The sequence below is a fragment of the Macaca mulatta genome, chromosome 14 (genome assembly GCF_049350105.2).
Source record: "Macaca mulatta isolate MMU2019108-1 chromosome 14, T2T-MMU8v2.0, whole genome shotgun sequence".
NCBI lineage: Eukaryota > Metazoa > Chordata > Mammalia > Primates > Cercopithecidae > Macaca > Macaca mulatta.
The window spans coordinates 28136607-28157569 of record NC_133419.1 but is presented as its reverse complement, the minus strand read 5'-3'; positions in this window follow the sequence as shown (position 1 = coordinate 28157569).

The following is a 20963-nucleotide window of genomic DNA, read 5'->3' as shown; positions in this document are numbered from 1 at the left end:
ACTAGGGTCCAAAGAGTTTCTTCAAAAGGGAAGAATCTGCAGCTGGTGGCCTGCTACAAGCTAAGGATGCAGGGGCTGAATTGTTCGTTGGGAGGAAATCCTGGCCAAGTTCTGGGCATGCTGGGAAGGTAGGTCTGTTTAAAGGACCATGGCAGACAATTCAGAAAGGCATAGGTTCTGTATCAATACATTGAAACGGTGTGAATCGTTGAAAATAGTAATTTTCTTCCCACGATGAGGTTTTCAACAAATACTTTCATATATTGGCTTCTATGCTCTAAAATCTTGGCCACAGAGGTCCTAGATTTCTGTGTTTTGTGATGGTCTGGTGCCTGGTAAATTTCTCCCTCATTTCCTTTCCCTATTGTTTCCTTCAGTGTCAACTCCTGAACAATCTGGACTCCGTCTGTCTCTTGATGGGTCTCAGCATGTTGCTGACTCAGGTCGTTTTCAATGGCTGCTCTTTGCCCTGAAACACTCATTGCCCAGATATTCACATGGCTAGCTACTTCAATTCATCACAGTCTGTTGCTCAAGTAACTTCTCTGATCATCCTTTAAAAATAGCATCTGTCACTCTCTATAGCTGGTATTTGCCTAGTGTCTATTCTAACATGAACTCTATAAGGGGAGGCTTTGCTTGTTTTATTCCCTACTAAATCCCCAGAACTTCAAGCACTGTTTGAATCACACTAGACACTCAGAAATAGGTGAAGACATGACAATTGTTACATATTATTATTAACTGATTCTCCTTTGGTCTATGAGTTAGACAAAAGGCCTTCCTCAATAAATACTCAGTGAGGTATGGGAATTTCCTTAGCGACTTTAACTGAGCAAGTAGTAAGGAAAAAACAGTATGTCTTCTTTTCTTTTTCTCCACTCTTCCTGCCCCCATTTCTTGCTCTCTATTCTCCATTTTAGATTAGTTACAAAATCATTATGATTTACTTTGCCATGAGAATTATTCACAAAGCACGTTTTCACAACCCTGCTAATTTTACTGTCTCAAACCTACTTAAATAAATTCTAGCAGTGGCACAATTTCAACAAATCCTTGAATACACTTTCTTCTTCTGCATCTTTGATATTTGCCAGTCATCTCTCCTTCAGCGTTCTGCCGGTCTATGACCTTGAAATCATTATTGCCCTAACTTTGGCAGTCACCAGCTCATTACAGTTTCTGTGCCCCACAGGCAACCTGACTTTGTGAAGTTTTAAATGAGAAGATTCTAATGAACACAATTTAAATCACAAGGTTCCATTAATTTGGTACTGCATGTAGAAGGAAAAACAAAAGTTCTTTCTCAATTTTGTAGGGCTGACCAACGCTGAAAATGTTTGGCCTATTTCAGAGAGTATCCACCTCCTGCCATCTGATTCCACTAGCTTAATTGAGTTTCTAGAACACTCACAGTGCTGTTTGGAAGCCCATGGGTAAAAAGCAGATGGGTAAATCACTAGGATAAGAATAGGAGAGTGGTGAAGGAGCAGCCACTATCTACCAAGTTAACTATAGCCAATATCTGCCACTGAGCACTTGAACACGTTCCCTTGTACTTTGTAGCATTGCTACTTAAAAAATAAATTTATCTGTCAGCCTTCTGATCAGACCTGCAATCTGTAGGTCTGGGGAGCTGCCAAAGAGCTATTTATTTTCCCAATTGTGTATAATGACCCCAAAGTGGATTTGATTCCTAAGGCTTAGCACCTTATGAGAATTATCTCTACTTTACCGACCTGAAGTGAAGGCAGAACTGCTTAGTTTTGAATAGTTATTAAAAATAACTCCTGTATATTCAGGTGGCCATATAACTTACAGTTCAAGTAGAATGCTTTTGAAAATAAAAAGACCCACTAGAAGTAATTATAATTCTACATATATGAATATTTGTTGACTAAAAAATTGGTTTTAGTATATTGGTAGACATAAAAAGTCTTATTTAAAATTATTTTATAAAACAAACTCTTCATAAAAAGTAAAAATGTTATGAATGATATGAACATTAAAAAAAAAAAACAAAATAATTATTCTTGCTCTGTATTCCTGTACTTGAATCAGGTTTTTTAGTCTTGTTCCTTTCTAATAATTTATCATTAGTATTTTTCTAAAGAACAATTTTTTTTTTTTTTTGAACAGGGTCTCACTCTGTCATCCAGACTGGAGTGCAGTGGCATGATCATGGTTCACTGCAGCCCCCACCTCTCAGGCTCAGGTGACCCTCCCATCTCAGCCTCCCGAGTCGCTGGTACTATGGGTGCATACCACTATACTGAGCTAATTTTTTTTTGTATTTTTTGTAGAGATGGGATTTTGCCATGTTGCCCAAGCTGGTCTTAAACTTCTAGGCTCAAGCAATTCACCTGCCTCAGCCTTTCAAAGTGCTGGGATTACAGGCATGAACCAACACTCCTGGCCAGGATCTTATTTTTTTACATCAAAGTGACTGCAAACATTTGAAAGTTGTATTATATTATTAACATATTTGATATGGACGTCTTTAATTGATGTCCATCAGTATTTTTAATTGAGTAAACACTTTATAGATGCTGGTGTACCTATTAAGATAAGATCAAATTCTGCTATATAAAGAATATTCTTATTCTTTCATTCTGAAACATGATGTGTCTACATAAATATTTTTATAGACACTGTCTTTCTTTACTCCATTCCAAGTATCTTGCTCTGAAAATTATTTTTAAGTCAAAATTTTTCAAATAAATTGTAGAATTCTCAATATTAATCCCATGCTGTTTCAAAATGTAAGTGCTTTCAATAAAAATATAATCTCTATAGCGTTATTTTCCTCAGAATTTAAGATACTCCAAAGTTTGTAGAATTAAAAAATTTAATTTTATCCTGTTTGAAATCTTGTCATTCTTATCATTTTATCATTGTTAAGATTTCCCCCGTCACTTTAAGAAAAAGTTCGATATATTCCTGTTTGCAAGAAAGATTCATTTTAACATTTACAAATTTCTAAAAGCTTCCAAATCTCTTATGTATTCTACTTGTTAAATATTGTAATTGTTAATTGTTAAATAGTTAGATCAAAGATGTACAGCTGATTTTGGACAATAGGTAACCTAAATGTGGATAACTTTTTAATAAAATATTTACCCTATATAGGATATTTAGGTTGATTTCAAAAGTACATTTTTAAAGAGTGAATTTCAATAAATGGTGCTGAGCAGTCAAGAGAAAAAGTCCGTGCCACTGTACTAAACAGTTTTTGTATTAAATCTCAGCTCCTTCATAACATTTTATATTTTTACTCTAAACACTTATATATATATATAATGTAGTTGTATAATTTATATATATAATATAGTTGTATAATTTCTGACAGCTATAGCTTCTATTTCAAATCATAGAATATCACAGCTGTCTCAGAAACTGTTTTGAGTTATATGTACATCATAATAGATTTCAAACACATTTCTTCTTCAACATTTTAAAAAAGGTACTGGTTAGCTATAACTACCTAACGAATTACCCCCCAACACATCATGGCATATAACAACTTTGTTATACTCCAGATTGTCTGTGTCAGGAATTTAGAAAGAGTACAACAGGATGACCCATGTTTGCCACACAATGTCTCGGACCTCAGGTAGGAAGAATTAGAAGTTTGAAGTAACTTAGCACCTGGGGGCTAAAATCATCTGGAGAAGTTGTCATTCATTTACCTGGTGAATGAAGGTAATTGTTGATTAAGACCTTGGCTGAACTGTTGCCTGGAGCATTTACAACTCTCTTGTAAGCAGATCATGTGGAATGGGAGATATTATTACAATTATTGTTCTTTACAAAATATAGTCTATCACACTTAAATTAGCAAAAATGTTTTTGTCATGACCATGCTTCATCAAAATTAGTTTATACTACAAAAATAGTTTTATCTGTACGGCTACACTTTTTAATGATATTTTTGAAAACACCAAAAACAATGTCAGATTTTTCACCTTCACTGGAATGAATTTTCAAAAGCTTTATGTTGGTTTCATAAATTAGATTAAAAGTTCAAATTGGCTGTTCATGAAGATGGCCAAATAGGAGCAGCTCCAGTCTCCAACTCCCAGCACGAGCAACACAGAAGACCGGTGATTTCTGCATTTTCAACTGAGGTACTGGGTTCATCTCACTAGGGAGTGCCGGACAATCGGTGCTGGTCAGCTGCTACAGCCCGACCAGTGAGAGCTGAAGCAGGGCGAGGCATCGCCTCACCTGGGAAGCACAAGGGGAAAGGGAATCCCTTTTCCTAGCCAGGGGAACTGAGACACACAACACCTGGAAAATCGGGTAACACCCACCCCAATACTGTGCTTTAAGCAAACAGGCACACCAGGAGATTATATCCCACACCTGGCCGGGAGGGTCCCACGCCCACGGAGCCTCCCTCATTGCTAGCACAGCAGTCTGTGATCTACCGGGAAGGCAGCAGCGAGGCTGGGGGAGGGGCACCCACCATTGCTGAGGCTTAAGTAGGTAAACAAAGCTGCTGGGAAGCTCGAACTGGGTGGAGCTCACAGCAGCTCAAGGAAACCTGCCTGTCTCTGTAGACTCCACCTCTGGGGACAGGGCAATAACAAACACAGCCGAAACCTCTGCAGACGCAAATGACTCTGTCTGACAGCTTTGAAGAGAGCAGTGGATCTCCCAACACGGAGGTTGAGATCTGAGAAGGGACAGACTCCCTGCTCAAGTGGGTCCCTGACCCCTGAGTAGCCTAACTGGGAGACATCCCCCACTAGGGGCAGTCTGACACCCCACACCTCACAGGGTGGAGTACACCCCTGAGAGGAAGCTTCCAAAGCAAGAATCAGACAGGTACACTTGCTGTTCAGAAATATTCTATCTTCTGCAGCCTCTGCTGCTGATACCCAGGCAAACAGGGTCTGGAGTGGACCTCAAGCAATCTCCAACAGACCTACAGCTGAGGGTCCTGACTGTTAGAAGGAAAACTATCAAACAGGAAGGACACCTACACCAAAACCCCATCAGTACATCACCATCATCAAAGACCAGAGGCAGATAAAACCACAAAGATGGGGAAAAAGCAGGGCAGAAAAGCTGGAAATTCAAAAAATAAGAGCGCATCTCCCCCGGCAAAGGAGCGCAGCTCATCGCCAGCAACGGATCAAAGCTGGACGGAGAATGACTTTGACGAGATGAGAGAAGAAGGCTTCAGTCCATCAAATTTCTCAGAGCTAAAGGAGGAATTACGTACCCAGCGCAAAGAAACTAAAAATCTTGAAAAAAAAGTGGAAGAATTGATGGCTAGAGTAATTAATGCAGAGAAGGTCATAAACGAAATGAAAGAGATGAAAACCATGACACAAGAAATACATGACAAATGCACAAGCTTCAGTAACCGACTCGATCAACTGGAAGAAAGAGTATCAGCGATTGAGGATCAAATGAATGAAATGAAGGGAGAAGAGAAACCAAAAGAAAAAAGAAGAAAAAGAAATGAACAAAGCCTGCAAGAAGTATGGGATTATGTAAAAAGACCAAATCTACATCTGATTGGGGTGCCTGAAAGTGAGGGGGAAAATGGAATCAAGTTGGAAAACACTCTTCAGGATATCATCCAGGAGAACTTCCCCAACCTAGTAGGGCAGGCCAACATTCAAATCCAGGAAATACAGAGAATGCCACAAAGATACTCCTCGAGAAGAGCAACTCCAAGACACATAATTGCCAGATTCACCAAAGTTGAAATGAAGGAAAAAATCTTAAGGGCAGCCAGAGAGAAAGGTCGGGTTACCCACAAAGGGAAGCCCATCAGACTAACAGCAGATCTCTCGGCAGAAACTCTACAAGCCAGAAGAGAGTGGGGGCCAATATTCAACATTCTTAAAGAAAAGAATTTTAAACCCAGAATTTCATATCCAGCCAAACTAAGTTTCATAAGTGAAGGAGAAATAAAATCCTTTACAGATAAGCAAATGCTTAGAGATTTTGTCACCACTAGGCCTGCCTTACAAGAGACCCTGAAGGAAGCACTAAACATGGAAAGGAACAACCGGTACCATCCATTGCAAAAACATGCCAAAATGTAAAGACCATCAACACTATTAAGAAACTGCATCAACTAACGAGCAAAATAACCAGTTAATATCATAATGGCCGGATCAAGTTCACACATAACAATCTTAACCTTAAATGTAAATGGACTAAATGCTGCAATTAAAAGACATAGACTGGCAAACTGGATAAAGAGTCAAGACCCATCAGTCTGCTGTATTCAGGAGACCCATCTCACACGCAGAGACATACATAGGCTCAAAATAAGGGGATGGAGGAAGATTTACCAAGCAAATGGAGAAAAAAAAAGCAGGGGTTGCAATACTAGTCTCTGATAAAACAGACTTTAAACCATCAAAGATCAAAAGAGACAAAGAAGGCCATTACATAATGGTAAAGGGATCAATTCAACAGGAAGAGCTAACTATCCTAAATATATATGCACCCAATACAGGAGCACCCAGATTCATAAATCAAGTCCTTAGAGACTTACAAAGAGACTTAGACTCCCATACAATAATAATGAGAGACTTCAACACTCCACTGTCAACATTAGACAGATCAACGAGACAGAAAGTTAACAAGGATATCCAGGAATTGAACTCATCTCTGCAGCAAGCAGACCTAATAGACATCTATAGAACTCTCCACCCCAAATCAACAGAATATACATTCTTCTCAGCACCACATCGCACTTATTCCAAAATTGACCACATAATTGGAAGTAAAGCACTCCTCAGCAAATGTACAAGAACAGAAATTATAACAAACTGTCACTCAGACCACAGTGCAATCAAACTAGAACTCAGGACTAAGAAACTCAATCAAAACCGCTCAACTACATGGAAACTGAAGAACCTGCTCCTGAATGACTACTGGGTACATAACGAAATGAAGGCAGAAATAAAGATGTTCTTTGAAACCAATGAGAACAAAGATACAACATACCAGAATCTCTGGGACACATTGAAAGCAGTGTGTAGAGGGAAATTTATAGCACTAAATGCCCACAAGAGAAAGCAGGAAAGATTAAAATTGACACTCTAACATCACAATTAAAAGAACTAGAGAAGAAAGAGCAAACACATTCAAAAGCTAGCAGAAGGCAAGAAATAACTAAGATCAGAGCAGAACTGAAGGAGATAGAGACACAAAAAACCCTCCAAAAAATCAATGAATCCAGGAGTTGGTTTTTTGAAAAGATCAACAAAATTGACAGACCGCTATCAAGACTATTAAAGAAGAAAAGAGAGAAGAATCAAATAGACGCAATAAAAAATGATGAAGGGGATATCACCACCGACCCCACAGAAATACAAACTACCATCAGAGAATACTATAAACACCTCTATGCAAATAAACTGGAAAATCTAGAAGAAATGGATAATTTCCTGGACACTTACACTCTTCCAAGAATAAACCAGGAAGAAGTTGAATCCCTGAATAGACCAATAGCAGACTCTGAAATTGAGGCAATAATTAATAGCCTACCAACCAAAAAAAGTCCAGGACCAGATGGATTCACAGCTGAATTCTACCAGAGGTACAAGGAGGAGTTGGTACCATTCCTTCTGAAACTATTCCAATCAATAGAAAAAGAGGGAATGCTCCCTAACTCATTTTATGAGGCCAATATCATCCTGATACCAAAGCCTGGCAGAGACACAACAAAAAAAGATAATTTTAGATCAATATCCCTGATGAACATCGATGCAAAAATCCTCAATAAAATACTGGCAAACCGGATTCAGCAGCACATCAAAAAGCTTATCCACCATGATCAAGTGGGCTTCATCCCTGGGATGCAAGGCTGGTTCAACATTCGCAAATCAATAAACATAATCCAGCATATAAACAGAACCAAAGACAAGAACCACATGATTATCTCAATAGATGCAGAAAAGGCTTTTGACAAAATTCAACAGCCCTTCATGCTAAAAATGCTCAATAAATTCGGTATTGATGGAACGTACCTCAAAATAATAAGAGCTATTTATGACAAACCCACAGTCAATATCATACTGAATGGGCAAAAACTGGAAAAATTCCCTTTGAAAACTGGCACAAGACAGGGATGCCCTCTCTCACCACTCCTATTCAACATAGTGTTGGAAGTTCTGGCTAGGGCAATCAGGCAAGAGAAAGAAATCAAGGGTATTCAGTTAGGAAAAGAAGAAGTCAAATTGTCCCTCTTTGCAGATGACATGATTGTATATTTAGAAAACCCCATTGTCTCAGCCCAAAATCTCCTTAAGCTGATAAGCAACGTCAGCAAAGTCTCAGGATACAAAATTAATGTGCAAAAATCACAAGCATTCTTATACACTGGTAACAAACAGAGAGCCGAATCATGAATGAACTTCCATTCACAATTGCTTCAGAGAATAAAATACCTAGGAATCCAACTTACAAGGGATGTAAAGGACCTCTTCAAGGAGAACTACAAACCACTGCTCAGTGAAATAAAAGAGGACACAAACAAATGGAAGAACATACCATGCTCATGGATAGGAAGAATCAATATAGTGAAAATGACCATACTGCCCAAGGTAATTTATAGATTCAATGCCATCCCCATCAAGCTACCAATGAGTTTCTTCACAGAATTGGAAAAAACTGCTTTAAAGTTCATATGGAACCAAAAAAGAGCCCACATCTACAAGATAATCCTAAGTCAAAAGAACAAAGCTGGAGGCATCACGCTACCTGACTTCAAACTATACTACAAGGCTACAGTAACCAAAACAGCATGGTATTGGTACCAAAACAGAGATATAGACCAATGGAACAGAACAGAGTCCTCAGAAATAATACCACACATCTACAGCCATCTGATCTTTGACAAACCTGAGAGAAACAAGAAATGGGAAAGGATTCCTTATTTAATAAATGGTGCTGGGAAAATTGGCTAGCATAAGTAGAAAGCTGAAAGTGGATCCTTTCCTTACTCCTTATACAAAAATTAATTCAAGATGGATTAGAGACTTAAATGTTAGACCTAAAACCATAAAAACCCTAGAGGAAAACCTAGGTAGTACCATTCAGGACATAGGCATGGGCAAAGACTTCATGTCTAAAACACCAAAAGCAACAGCAGCAAAAGCCAAAATTGACAAATGGGATCTCATTAACCTAAGAGCTTCTGCACAGCAAAAGAAACTACCATCAGAGTGAACAGGCAACCTACAGAATGGGAGAAAATTTTTGCAATCTACTCATCTGACACAGGGCTAATATCCAGAACCTACAAAGAACTCCAACAAATTTACAAGAAAAAAAACAAACAACCCCATCAAAAAGTGGGCAAAGGATATGAACAGACATTTCTCAAAAGAAGACATTCATACAGCCAACAGACACATGAAAAAATGCTCATCATCACTGGCCATCAGAGAAATGCAAATCAAAACCACACTGAGATACCATCTCACACCAGTTAGAATGGCGATCATTAAAAAGTCAGGAAACAACAGGTGCTGGAGAGGATGTGGAGAAATAGGAACACTTTTACACTGTTGGTGGGATTGTAAACTAGTTCAACCATTATGGAAAACAGTATGGCGATTCCTCAAGGATCTAGAACTAGATGTACCATATGACCCAGCCATCCCATTACTGGGTATATACCCAAAGGATTATAAATCATGCTGCGATAAAGACACATGCACACGTATGTTTATTGCGGCACTATTCACAATAGCAAAGACTTGGAATCAACCCAATGTCCATCAGTGACAGACTGGATTAAGAAAATGTGGCACATATATACCATGGAATACTATGCAGCCATCAAAAAGGATGAGTTTGTGTCCTTTGTAGGGACATGGATACAGCTGGAAACCATCATTCTTAGCAAACGATCACAAGAACAGAAAACCAAACACCGCATGTTCTCACTCATAGGTGGGAACTGAACAATGAGATCACTTGGACTCGGGAAGGGGAACATCACACACTGGGGCCTATCATGGTGAGGGGGAAGGGGGGAGGGATTGCATTGGGAGTTATACCTGATGTAAATGACGGGTTGATGGGTGCTGACGAGTTGATGGGTACAGCACAGCAAAATGGCACAAGTATACATATGTAACAAACCTGCACGTTATGCACATGTACCCTAGAACTTAAAGTATGAAAAAAAGAAAAAAAGAAAAAGTTCAAAGCATCATTGGAATTAGTTAATTTCTTTTTGAAGCATATGGGACACTGAAATCAATTCTGTATATTTGAACTGTTCACAAAGGTCATTTTATGTTCACAAAGTCCATTAATAGCAAGTGGTTGACTCCTTGTGCATAAGAAATCTTGGAACTGAAAATTGGCAGAATGAATTTAAACAAATAATTATTAGATCTAAATGAAAAGACATACATCACAGGGTGATGTGTAGCACCTTTTTCAGCTGCAAATTTTAAGTTGTCTTAGGGAATATTTTTCTTAAAAACTAGTATTAACTTGTGAGGTAGATGTAGACCTCTGTATATTTTTGTCTTTGTGTTTAGATGGAGTTAATGATATCACATTCTTCATATGATGGGAAGTACATGTTGATAAATATTTTGTCCAAGCTAAACATTTATCATCACCTTTTTTGAAATAAGAAAATTTAGTCTTTAATTTTTTATTCATAAAGCATTTTCATTATTTTTAGCTCATTCCTGAAAGGACTTATTACAAACTCAAAAAGCATTATCAAACAATAAAGAACTCTTAGATATATGGCATTTAATACATGGAAGAATAATTGTAGCAAGAGTGTTCAGACAGCTCTCTACAGTTGGAATGCTCAGCCTCTTTTTCCTGCCCATGGTTCATGTGCATCTAACCAATAATTTTCCACATTTCCCATTGAACCCATTGATATGTGACCTGCAAGCCTACTGCATTTAACAGTCTACAGCAAGAGCCACAGAACCACTATCTGGAGTACCAAATTGCTAATAGAGAAATCAAATGCTGTTCCACTACAATCTGAGATCAGAAAGAGTAAGCTGACCCTCACAACTTGTATCTGAGCATACTTTGTTTTATCAGCAAATGACCACTGTGCTTTCCTTAAAAGAGATGATATGGCTTGCCTGTTTCACCACCCAAATCTCATTTTGAATTCCCATGTGTCCTGGGAAGAACCTGGTGGGAGGTAGTTGACTGATAGTGGTGAGTCTTTCCCATGCTGTTCTTGTGAGAGTGACTGACTCTCACAAGATCTGATGTTTTTAAAAATGGGAGTTTCCCTGCACAAACTCTCTTCTCTTTGCCTGCTGACATTCATGTAAGATGTGACTTGCTCCTCCTTGTCTTCTGCCATGATTGAGATGCCTCCTAGCTACATGGAACTGTAAGTTTATTAAACATCTTTCTTTTGTAAATTGCCCAGTCTCAGCTATGTCTTCATCAGCAGCATGAAAATGGACTAATACAGTAAATAGATACCAATAGAGTGGAGCACTGCTGAAAAGATGCCCAAAATATGGAAGTGACTTTGGAACTGGGTAACATGCAGAGGTTGGAACAGTTTGGAGGGTTCCGAAGCAGACAGGAAAATGTGGGAAAGTTTGGAACTCCCTAGAGACTTCTTGAATGGCTTTGACCAAAATGCTGATAGCAATATGGACAATAAAGTCCAGCTGAAGTGGTCTCAGATGAAAATGAGAAACTTGTTGGGAACTGGAGCAAAGGTGACTCTTGTTATGTTTTAGCAAAGAGACTGGTGACCTTTTGCCTCTGCCCTAGAGATTTGTGGGACTTTGAACTTGAGAGAGAAGATTTAGGATATCTGGCAGAGTAAATTTCTAATTAGCAAAGCATTCGAGAAGTGACTTGGGTGCTGTTAAATGCATTTAGTTTTATAAGTGAAGAAAAGCATAAAAGTTCAGAAAATTTGCAGCCTGACAATGAAATAGAAAAGAAAATTCCATTTTCTAGGGAGAAATTCAAGCCTGCTGCAGAAATTTGCATAAGTAACAAGGAGCTGAATGTTAATCCCCAAGACAACGGGGAAAATGTCTTCAGGGCATGTCAAAGGCCCAGGGTCCCTGTGCTGTGTACAGCCTAGGGACTTGGTGCCCTGCGTCCCAGCTGCTCCAGCCATGACTGTAAGGGGCCAAGGTACAGTTCAGGATATTGTTTCAGAAGGCAGAAGCCCTAAGCCTTGATTGCTTCCATGCAGTGTTGAGCCTGCAGGTGCACAGAAGTCAAGAATTGGGGTTTGGGAACTTCAACCTAGATTTCAGAGGATCTATGGAAATATATGGATGCCAAAGCAGGAGTCTACTGAAGGTGCAGGGCTCTCATGGAGAACCCCTGCTAGGGCAGTGTGGAAGGGAAATGTGGGGTCATAGCCCCCCACCCTGAGTCCCTACTGGGGCACCACCTAGTGGAGTTGTGAGAAGAGGACCACTGTCCTCTGGACCCCAGAATGGATGATGCACCAACAGCTTGCACTGTGTGCCTGGAAAAGCCACAGACACTCAGTGCCAGCCTGCGAAAACAGCCAGGAGTGGGGCTATACTGTGCAAAACCACAGAGTCAGAGCTGCCCAACACTGCGGGAACCCACCTCTTGAATCAGGGTGACCTGGATATGAGACCTGGAGTGAAAGGAGATCATTTTTGAACTTTAAGATTTGACTGCCCCACTGCATTTTGGACTTGCATGGGGCCTGTAACCCCTTTGCTTTGGCCAATTTCTCCCACCTGTAATGGCTGTATTTACCCAATGTCTGTATCTCCCTTGTATCTAGGAAGTAACTAGCTTGCTTTTGAGTTTACAGGCTCATAGGCAGAGGGGACTTGCCATGTCTCAGATGAGACATTCGACTGTGGACTTTTGAGTTAATGCTGAAATGAGTTAAGACTTTGGGGACTGTTGGGAAGGCATGATTGGATTTGAAATGTGAGAACATGAAATTTGGGAGGGGCCGGGGCAGAATAATATGGTTTGTCTGTGTCCCCATTCAAATCTTATCTTGGACTGCCATGTGTTGTGGGAGGAAGCTGGTGGGAAGCAGTTGAATCATGGTGGTGGGTATTTCCAGTGCTCTTCTCATGATAGTGAATGAGTCTCACAATTCTCATGGTTTTAAAAATGGGAGTTTCCCTGCACAAGTTCTTTTCTCTTCTATTTTCCTGCTGCCATCCATATAAGATGTGACTTGCTTCTCTTTGCCTTCTGCCATAATTGTGTGTTCTTTCCAGCTACGTGGAACAGTGAGTCCATTAAACCTCTTTCTCTTCTCAGTCTCTGGTATATCTTTATCACAGCATGAAAACGGACTAATAGAAGATGGGTTAGTTAAGTTCTGTAAACAAATAGTCTAGTGAATGCAAGATGTGTTAGTTATCTGTGGTCTCTTTTCAGATTTAACTATGTGTTAAAAAGGAGAACTATGTTCACTGCACATGTGATTCATACACTACTAGATGGCAGATGCTGCAAGTACACAATGAAAGTCTGTTTAATCATCCTGGCTTAATTTAATGTAATTATTATTAATGATAATTCACTAAAATTGAAAAATCTTGCACACATGCTAATCTGGATGTGTGCTGTGGCAATATGAATATATCGTGAGTGAACTCTGATACAACTTAAGGTCATGATATTTTTTATCCAGGTTGGAATTTCACAGGGCATGTTTTGACTTCTATTGCTCTCTAGAGATTACTGGATTCAGCAATAGTAAAACTGAATGGTTCTGTAATTTACTAGCTATGCTATATCAGAAATCTTATTTGTACTTGAAATCTGTTGTTTGGATTGTACGTAATTAATTGTAAGAATATTTTAACAGTAATAAATGTAAACTTTCTAATGAAAAAGTAACAAGACACAACTTCCAGGTCTTTGGGATAAGAAATGATCTGGCAGAATCTTCTGTACTTTCTTTACCAATGACCATAAATAACTTCAGGCTTCAAATGAGGATCATGAAATATTTCATGCAAGTTAATATAATTTAATTTTTTTCAAATTTTTTATTCAGGCAGAAAAACGGATACTAATCTTTTAAAGAAAGATATGATCTTATTAGTAAGAATTGAAACCAAAAGTGTGTTTTTAATGAAAGCAACCCCAAATCAAGTACATGTGAAAACTCATACCAAAGGCTTCAGATTGAGGCGTAATTTTATTTGGATCTTTGAGTGTTTTGTCACCACAGTTTGTAGTATGGCCTCCTCCACATCTGGTGTGTTCTTCAAGTGGGTAATGAGGTCAGTAGAGCAAAACAGAAGGGGACCTCATGGAACAGGGCAGAAAACGGGGTTCTCGGCCCAATTATTCTACTCACCAAGTGGATATTTTATGCAAGTCACTTAAGAATGGTGGCCCACTATTTCCATGTTTTTAAAAATTGAAATGCTTGAGCTAAGCGATCCCTGAATTTCCTTCCACTTCTAAATTGGGACATTTTATATAGGCTTGTTCTGGACAAACGACAGAATCATATTTCTCTTTGCATTGTGACCCTGCCGAGAAATCAGAGTAGAAGTAAAGCAGCTTTATTTTTATAACATGATATTTTATTCACAGAGTCTCATTCATTTTTCACTGCTGGATCTCTGGGCCTATTTGCAAAGGTATGTTAGAAAAAATGAAACCAAGCACACTACTTTGTCCATTTGATGTTCATATAGCTTTCACCCTTGTGATCTTACCTACTATATTAAGTTTTTTCTCTCTTTCTTTTTCTTTGACATCAGCTAGACAGTATCGAACTAATCATACTCCTGAGTTCAAGGCACATTATTATAACTTGTCCTTGCAAAACCCCTTTATTGTTTCTTTTTTCTAATTTTTCATATTTAACATCTAGATCAGTTCCATTCCCTTTCCCCTCAAATATTCTTACAAGTTTCATATGCATTTTATTGTATAGGCTTGTAAAATACATTATTGTCTTATTGATATAACTAACAGAAAGTTGTTTTGTAGATCTCATTCTATTTATTATTTTTTAAATCAGCATTGTGCTGTGTTTTTTGTTTGTTTGTTTGTTTGTTTGTTTTAAAGACGGAGTCTTGCTCTGTTGCCCAGGCTGGAGTGCAGTGGTGTGATCTTGGCTCACTGCAACCTCTGCCTCCCAGGTTCAAGCCATTCTCCTCCCTCAGCCCCCCGAGTAGCTGGGACTACAGGCGCCCGCCACCATGCCTGGCTAATTTTTTGTATTTTTAGTAGAGACAGGGTTTCACTGTGTTAGCCAGGATGGTCTCGATTTCCTGACCTCGTGATCCTCCTGCCTCGGCCTCCCAAAGTGCTGGGATTACAGGCATGAGCCACCACGCCCAGCCTGTATTTTTAATATTTGCTCATTTTCCCTGTGTACTTGAATCTACTGTACTTTGTGATTGCATAGTGTGTCCACCATACTTTACCAACCACTTTCCTAGACAAAACCCAGACTGCTTCCTACTCTTTAACGCCATGTGTGATGTTGCAATGAACATACTTATACTTACTCCGTTATGAACAGGTGAGAATTTTAGCGGGGATATAACATTTGAGTCAGTGGACTGGGAGAGGAAGACCCACCCCCAATCTGGGTGAGCACCACCTAATCAGCTGCCAGCGCGGCTATGATAAAAGCAGGCAGGGGAACATGGAAACAATATACTGGCTTATTCTTCTGGCCTACCTCTTTCTCCCACGTTAGATGCTTCCTGCCATCAAACGTCAGATTCCAGGTTCTTTAGGTTTTGGACTATTGGACCTGCAATCACTAACTGAAGGAGGCACCGTTGGCTTCCCACTTTTGAGGTTTTAGAACTCAGACTAGCTTCGTTTCTCCTCAGCTTGCAGATGGCCTATTGTGGAACTTCACCTTGTGATCGTGTGAGTCAATACTCCTTAATAAACTCCCCTTTATATATACATCTATCCTATTAGTTCTGTCCCTCTAGAGGACCCTGGTTAATACACTTGTCTAGTATTTTTACGATCTCTGTCATTTCTGGATCTGTATCTATTGACTTTTTGTCTCCTGCCGTGGGCCATAATATCCTGCTTTGTTGCATGTGTGAAAATTTTTCCACTGGATGCAGGATACTGTGTATGATTTTACACTGTAGAAAGTTGGATTGTGTTTTGGTTTTTTTTCAATAGTATTTGATTAATTCCTGGTACACTTTGAAGTTATTTGGGTTCAAATTACTCCTTTTGAGACTTGCTTTTAGGTTCTTTTAAGGTGGGTTCGAACCGTTTTTTCAGTCTAGATCTAATTGAGCTCCAAACATTAGGTATTTCTTTCTGAGAACTTTACTGGATGCCCCGTATAACAGGAAGCATTTCTGCCTAGTCAGGGAAAGGTAAATTATTTCTAGCCTTGTGTGAACCCTGGAAATTATTCTGCTTTTTCCTTTCCAGTAGTTCCTTTCCTAGCCTCAGCTAGTTTCCTTTCACTTATACACAGAGAAATACGAAGGTAAAGACTTCGGGGGACCCTTTTATGTATCTACAGAGTTCTCTGGGCAATGCTCTTCTTTTTAGTACTCTGTCCCACAAATTCTAGTCACTTTCTCCCCCATGAACACTTACTTTTGTCTCTTTCACACAATGAGGCTTCTGGGTTCTCTTTGGGCTCCCTTTCCCTACTCTACAGCCTGGAATCTTCCCTCAGGTCATACAGTAATCTGTAACAGCTACAAAGCTCATTTTGTTTTCCTTCCCTCTGGTATCATAGTCCCATATGTCCATTGTCCAAAGTTTGAGAACAGTTGATTCATATTTGTCTGGTTTTCTAGTTGTGTAGACCAGTAGAGTAAATTCATTTCTTGTAACTACACCATGGTCATAAATTGTCTTCCTTGTCTTCCTTTTATAGAGTAAATATCTGTTACTTTTTTTTTTTTTTTTTTGAGACGGAGTCTCGCTCTGTCGCCCAGGCTGGAGTGCAGTGGCGCCATCTCTGCTCACTGTAAGCTCCGCCTTCTGGGTTCACGCCATTCTCCTGCCTCAGCCTCCCGAGTAGCGGGGACTACAGGCGCCACCACCACGCCTGGCTAATTTTTTGTATTTTTAGTAGAAGCGGGCTTTCACCGTGTTAGCCAGGATGGTCTTGATCTGCTGACCTCGTGATCTGCCCACCTCAGCCTCCTAAAGTGCTGGGATTACAGGCGTGAGCCACCGCCCCCGGCCATATCTGTTACTTTTTTGATGGGTTGCCTCTTTTCAGTTTTCTTTTTCAGGACTCTTTTTGTAATATATTTTAAGGTTATGCCAAATGTTTACAGACACGTTTTCTTCAGAATCATCCTTTTTAATATGCTCACCATGACAAGAACCTTGGCATCTTATTGTGAAGTAGATTGGGTTCACTCTTTGTAATGTGCTAATCTTGGAAACCCAGAAGCGTGGTTCAATATTGCTAGATTTTTTTTTCATTGTGTCAGAGAAGTGTAACATGATTTTATACTTAAAAGGAAAGAAAAATTGTAATGATATCATCCAGATAATGAAATGACCACAAAGCAAAGCTTCAGGAAATATAAGTTATTTTATGGGTTTTTCAGTAAATTTTACAGTTTAGAAAAAGTCCCAAGACAGAAGGCACTCTGCCTGTGTCCAGTCTTCACAAGAATGACAAATATTTAAACTGAATCAGATTTGAGCACTGTCAACTATAAACATAGCATTTTCTTTAGCTGTTTATAGAAAAAAATATCCAGTACCTCTTTGTGTAGTATCAATTTTCAAATGAACAAAAATGTAGTACAGTCTTAACTATTCCATTCACAAATTTATAGAGGAGAAAATATTTTGGGTGTTAAATTTTTCATGCTACACTGAACAAGGAAGCAGTTAGTTAATATCTGTAGTGAGTTATTTTATATTCAGAACAAGTGGCTAAGACATTTAAGGTAGATAGAAATATTTTACTAAGGTTAATTGCCATCTGAAAAATTTATTATCTATGAAATTCAGTCACAAGCTAGGTTGCTGTGTATTTTTTGGCAGCTTTGAGTTTAAAAAACCTACCACATTGGGTTATTTACTTTTTCTTTTTCCTTCCCCTTGGGTGGGCATTTAGGCTAGCTTCCAGGGTCCTAGGATAATTAACAGTAATCATTTTTAGATGGGATAATTATAATATCTAAAAATCTTATTCATTTAAAAGATAGTTTAACTTAGACATATAAATTTATCTAATTATTTTGCCAAATATTTGCATATTTATTCATATAAATTACTCTGTGCTTTTATAATATTTGCAGTCATTTTAAATGTAGTGAGAAGAGAGAAGTACCATTGGTGACCTCAAGAGACATGAAAGATTGAATTCTGTCCTGGTCTGAAAAATAAGAGAGCAAAACTTCTGATTAAATAATTTGGACAATTTAAGAGAGTTACCTTTATTCAATATTTTATTGATATCTAGGTTTACTTCTTTTACTATGAGATTTAATAATTGCTAAAGTAGTTTAACAAATATTTTAGGGCAGTAGTTTCATTGAGAATTAGGGTCGTAGAAATATAGCTTGAGTTATTAATCATTCAGTGACTAGGCATAAAGTTCTTAAGTTTAGCTTTAAGATGCTCAGAGCCCAAAGAAATAGGGCTTTGGAAGTCAACAATCTTTAAAGTATTCTCCTGCAAAACAAAACAAAATTTAAAAGTTAACCTTAGAGATAATAAATTTCTACTGAGTCAGTAGAGGGGGATGGGGAGCAGTAAAAAGAGTTTGCCCTATATATTTTGGTAAGTAGATTTTTGTAGGTCATTAGAGGTTAACAAATATTTAGCAAGCATCTGAGAACAGTAGTGAACAACATAGACCTTTGTCGTCATGAAGTTATATTCTAGGAGAGAAAGATAGACAATAAAAAATAATAATAAAGAGAAAAGGCTGGGCATGGTAGCTCAGGCCTTTAATCCCAGGCATTTAGGAGACTGTATTTGTCTATTTTCATGCTGCTGATAAAGACAATACTGAGACTGGGTAATTTACAAAATAACGAGGTTTAAGTGGACTTCAGTTCTATGTGGCTAGGGAGGCCTCACAATCACGGCAAAAGGCAAGGAAGAGCAAGTCACTTCTTATGTGGATGGTGGCAGGAAAAGAGAGAGCTTGTGTAGGGAGACCCATTTTTAAAACCATCCAATCTCATGAGACTTATTCATTATCACAAGAACAGAATGGGAAAGATCTGTACCCATGATTCAATTATCTCCCACCAGAGTCCCTCCCACAACACCTGGGAATTCAAGATGAGATTTGCGTAGGGACACAGCCAAACCGTATCATTCTGCCCCTGGCCCCTCCCAAATATCATGTCCTCACATTTCAAAACCAATCATGCCTTCCTGATGGTGCCCCAAAGTCGTAACTCGTTTCAGCATTAATCAAAAGTCACAGTCCAAAGTCTCATCCAAGACAAGGCAAATCATTTCTGTCTAGGTGCCTGTAAAATCAAAAGTAAGTTAGTTATTTCCTAGATATAATGGGGGTACAGGCATTGGATAAATACAGCCATTCCAAATGGGAGACACTGGCCAAAACAAAGGGGCTACAGGCCCCATGCAAGGCCAAAAGCCGGCAGGGCAGTCAAATCTTAAATCTCCAAAATGATCTTTGACTCCATATCTCACATCTAGGTCACACTGATGCAAGAGGTGGGTTTCCATGGTCTTGGGCAACTCTGTCCCTGTGGCTTTGCAGGGTACAGCCTCCTTTCCAACTGCTTTTGCAGGCTGGTGTTCAGTGTCTGTGGCTTTTCCACATACACGGTGCAAACTGTCAGTACGTCTTCCATTCTGTGGCCTGGAGGACATGGCCCTCTTCTCACAGTTCCACTAGGAGGTGCCCCAGTAGGGACTCTGTGTGGTAACTCAGACCCCACATTTCCCTTCTGCACTGCCCTAGCAGAGGTTCTCCATGAGAGCCCCACCAAACTTTTGCCTGGGCATCCAGATATTTCCCTACATCTTCTGAAATCTAGGTGGAGGTTCCCAAACCTCAATTCTTGACTTCTGTGCACCTGCAGGCTCAATACCATGTGGAAGCTGCTAAGGGTTGGGACTTCCACCCTCTGAAACAACAGGCTGAGCTGTTCCTTGGCCCCTTTTAGTCATAACTGGAGTGGCTGGGATCGAGGGCACCAAGTCCCTAGGCTGCCCACAGCACAGGGACCCTGGCACTGGCCCAGGAAACCCTTTTCTCTTAGGCCTCCTGGCTTGTGTTGGGAGGGGCTGCCATGATGACCTTTGACATGCCCTGGAGACGTTTTCCCCATTGTCTTGGTGATTAACATTCAGCTTCTCATTACTTATGCAAATTTCTGCAACCAGCTTGAGTTTCTCCTCAGGAAATGAGTTTTTCTTTTCTATCACATTGTCAGGCTACAAATTTTTCAATCTTTTATGCTCTGCTTCCTTTATAAAAACTGAATGCCTTTAACAGCACCCAAATTACCTCTTGAATGCTTTGCTGCTTACAAATTTCTTCTGCCAGATATTCTAAATCATCTCTCTCAAGTTCAAAGTTCCAAAAATCTCCAGGGCAGGGGCCAAAGGCTGCCAGTCTCTTTGCTAAGATATAACAAGAGTCACCTTTGCTCCAGTTCTCATCTCCATCTAAGACTACCTCAGCCTGGACCTTACTGTTCATATCACCATCAGCATTTTGGACAAAGCCATTCAACAAGTCTCTAGGAAGTTCCAAACTTTCCCGCGTTTTTCTGTCTTCTTCTGAGCCCTCCAAATTGCTCCAACCTCTGTCTGTTACCCAGTTCCAAAGTTGCTTCCACATTTTCGGGTAGTTTTTCAACAATGCCCCACTCTACTGGTACCAATTTACTGTATTATTTTGTTTTCATGTTGCTGATAAAGACATACTTGAGACTGGACAATTTACAAAATAAAGAGCTTTAACTGGACCTACAGTTTTGTATGTCTGGAAAAGCCTCACAATCATGGTGGAAAATAAGGAGAAGCAAGTC